General features: G+C 38.8%; 1 non-coding gene across 1 annotated transcript; it reads left to right on the top strand.

Moving 5' to 3' along the window:
• The first annotated feature begins 467 nt into the window (after nt 1-467).
• LOC112704742 (small nucleolar RNA R71) lies at nt 468-575 on the top strand. Its single transcript, XR_003155351.1, has one exon. It is a non-coding gene; the product is annotated as a small nucleolar RNA R71 (small nucleolar RNA).
• Nucleotides 576-3,699: the final 3,124 nt, after the last annotated feature.

The raw sequence follows: 3,699 nt of genomic DNA, 5'->3' as shown, positions 1-3,699 counted from the left end.
GGACAAGAATATTCTTGTTGAAGCAGATCCTGAACCTGAAAGGACTCTGAAGAGGAAACTAAGAGAAGCTAAATTACAACAATCTAGAGACAACCTTACAGAAATTTTCGAAAAGGATGAGGAGATGGCAGCCGAAAATAATAATGCAAGGAGGATGCTTGGTGACTATACTACACCTACTTCCAAATTTGATGGAAGAAGCATCTCAATCCCTGCCATTGGAGCAAACAATTTTGAGTTAAAACCTCAACTAGTTGCTCTGATGCAATAGAACTGCAAATTCTATGGACTTTCATAAGAAGATCCCTATCAGTTTTTAACTGAATTTTTGCAACCATTTCAATCAGCTCTTGAGCCTCTGTAGGCATCTTCTTCAGATGAAGAGATCCTCCAGAAGAGCTATCCAAAGACATCTTGGACAGTTCAGAGAGACCATCATAGAAAATACCTATGATGCTCCATTCAGAAAGCATATCAGTGGGACACTTTCTGATTAATTATTTGTATCTTTCCCAAGCTTCATAGAGGGATTCTCCTTCCTTCTGTCTGAAGGTTTGGACTTCCACTCTAAGCTTACTCAATTTTTGAGGTGGAAAGAACTTTGCCAAGAAGGCATTGACTAGCTTTTCCCAAGAGTCCAGGCTTTCTTTAGGTTGAGAGTCCAACCATGTCCTAGCTCTGTCTCTTACAGCAAATGGGAATAGCATCAGTCTGTAGACCTCAGGGTCAACCCCATTAGTCTTGACTGTGCCACAGATTTGCAAGAACTCAGCTAAAAACTGATGAGGATCTTCCAATGGAAGTCCATGGAACTTGCAATTCTGTTGCATTAGAGAAACTAATTGAGGCTTAAGCTCAAAGTTGTTTGCTCCAATGGCAGGGATAGAGATGCTTCTCCCATAGAAGTCGGGAGTAGGTGCAGTAAAGTCACCCAGCACCTTCCTTGCATTGTTGGCATTGTTGTTGTTTTCGGCTGCCATTTGTTCTTCTTCTTTGAAGAGTTCGTTCAGGTGCTCTAAAGAGAGTTGTGCTTTGGCTTCTCTTAGCTTTCTCTTCAAGGTCCTTTCAGGTTCAGGATCAGCCTCAACAAGAATGCCTTTGTCTTTGCTCCTGCTCATAAGAAAGAGAAGAGAACAAGAAAATGTGGAATCCTCTATGTCACAGTATAGAGATTCCTTTAGGTGTCAGAGGAAAAGAAGAGTAGAAGACAGAAGTGGAAAATTCGAACTTATCAGAGAGAATGGAGTTCGAATTTTGCATTAAAGGATAGTGTTAGTCCATAAATAGAAGGATGTGAGAAGGAGGGAAGTCATTTTCGAAAATTAAGTGAAAAATTTTGAAAATATTTTTGAAAAACATTACTTAATTTTCGAAAATGAAAATGGAAAAGAAATCATGTGATTTTTGAAAAAGATTTTGAAATTAGAAGTCAAAAAGATTTGATTGAAAACTATTTTGAAAAAGATATGGTTAAGAAGATATGATTGGTTTTAAAAAGATGTGATTGAGAAGATATGATTTGAAAAACATTTTAAAAAGATTTGATTTGAAAATTAAAAACTTGACTAACAAGAAAAGATATGATTCAAACATTAAACCTTTCTCAACAGAAAAGGCAACATACTTGAAATGTTGAATCAAATCATTAATTGATAGCAAGTATCTTTTAAAAATGGAAAGAAGTTAATTTTGAAAAAGATTTGATTGGAAAATTGATTTGAAAAAGATTTGATTTTGAAAAGATTTTGAAAACTTAGAAAAAATTTGATTTGAAAACAAAATCTTCCCTTCTAGCCATCCTGGCATTAAACGCCCAGAATGGTATCCATTCTGGCGTTTAACGCCCAAAATGCTACCCTTTTGGGCGTTAAACGCCCAACCAGGTACCCTGGCTGGCGTTTAAACGCCAGTCTGTCCTTCTTCACTGGGCGTTTTGAACGCCCAGCTTTTTCTGTACAATTCCTCTGCTGTATGTTCTGAATCTTCAATTCTCTGTATTATTGACTTGAAAAGACACAAATTAAAAATATTTTTGGATTTTTGATAATAGGAAAAATCAAAATGCAACCAGAATCAATTAACAATGCATGCAAGACACCAAACTTAGCGGTTTGTATACTACTGACACTAACAAAATGAAAATGCAAATGAGACACACAAAACACTCAAGTCAATAGAATTCAAAGATCAGAGCAAGCAAATCATCAAGAACATCTTGAAGATCACTAAAACATATGAATGCATGCAATTGACACCAAACTTATGATGAGACTCTAGACTCAAACAAGAAATATTTTTGAATTTTATGATTTTATAATTTTTTTGTGTTTTTTTTTCTTTTTTTCGAAAATAAAATGGAAAAGGTATCAAAATTCTTAATGAGAATTCCAGGAATCAGTGCAATGTTAGTCTAAGACTCCGGTCCAGGAATTAGACATGGCTTCACAGCCAGCCAAGCTTTCAAAGAAAGCTTCGGTCCAAAACACTAGACATGGCCAGAGGCCAGCCAAGCCTTAGCAGATCACTGCTCCAAAAGCAAGATTGATAAGAAATCAACAAGCTCTTGTGGTGATGAGTTGAAACCTCGGTCCAATGAGATTAGACATGGCTTCTCAGCCAGCCAGATTTCAACAAATCATCATGAAACTCTAGAATTCATCTTCAAGAATTTCGAAAAAAATAAATACCTAATCTAAGCAACAAGATGAACCGTCAGTTGTCCAGCCTGAACAATCCCGGGCAATAACACTAAAAACTTGATGTTGTTGCCGGATCTTGGCACTGATGTTACCAAAAGCTTGCTCAAAACTTGAACAATCCCCGGCAACGGCGCCAAAAACTTGGTGCGCGAAATTGTGAACAATACTTTTTCACAACTCTCATAATCCCCGGTAATAGCTCCAAAAAAACTTGGTAGCTCAATACCATGGCATTACACAACTTCGCACAACTAACCAGCAAGTGCACTGGGTCGTCCAAGTAATAAACCTTACGTGAGTAAGGGTCGATCCCACGGAGATTGTTAGTATTGAAGCAAGCTATGGTCATCTTGTAAATCTTAGTCAGGCAAACTCAAATGTATATGGTGATGAACGAAAATAACATAAAAGTAAAGATAGAGATACTTATGTAATTCATTGGTAGGAACTTCAGATAAGCGCATGAAGATGCCTTCCCTTCCGTCTCTCTGCTTTCCTACTGCCTTCATCCAATCCTTCCTACTCCTTTCCATGGCAAGCTTAAGCAAGGGTTTCACCGTTGTCAGTGGCTACCTCCCATCCTCTCAGTGAAAGCGATTTGCATATGCTCTGTCACAGCATAGCGGAATTCATCTGTCGGTTCTCAATCAGGCCGGAATAGAATCCAGTGATTCTTTTGCGTCTGTCACTAACGCCCCGCCCTCAGGAGTTTGAAGCACGTCACAGTCATTCAGTCATTGAATCCTACTCAGAATACCACAGACAAGGTTAGACCTTCCGGATTCTCTTGAATGCTGCCATCAGTTCTCGCCTATACCACGAAGACTCTGATCTCACGGAATGGTTGGCTCGTTTGTCAGGCGAGCACTCGGTTGTCAGGCGATCAACCATGCATCGTGCAATCAGGAATCCAAGAGATATTCACTAGAGCCTTGAACGCTTGTAGAACAGAGTGGTTGTCAGTCACCCTTGTTCATGGGTGAGAATGGTGATGGGCGTC

This window comes from Arachis hypogaea, chromosome 7 (genome assembly GCF_003086295.3).
Source record: "Arachis hypogaea cultivar Tifrunner chromosome 7, arahy.Tifrunner.gnm2.J5K5, whole genome shotgun sequence".
Taxonomy (NCBI): Eukaryota; Viridiplantae; Streptophyta; class Magnoliopsida; order Fabales; family Fabaceae; genus Arachis; species Arachis hypogaea.
Note: the sequence above shows the minus strand (reverse complement) of the source record. Positions and strands in the feature narration are given on the sequence as shown.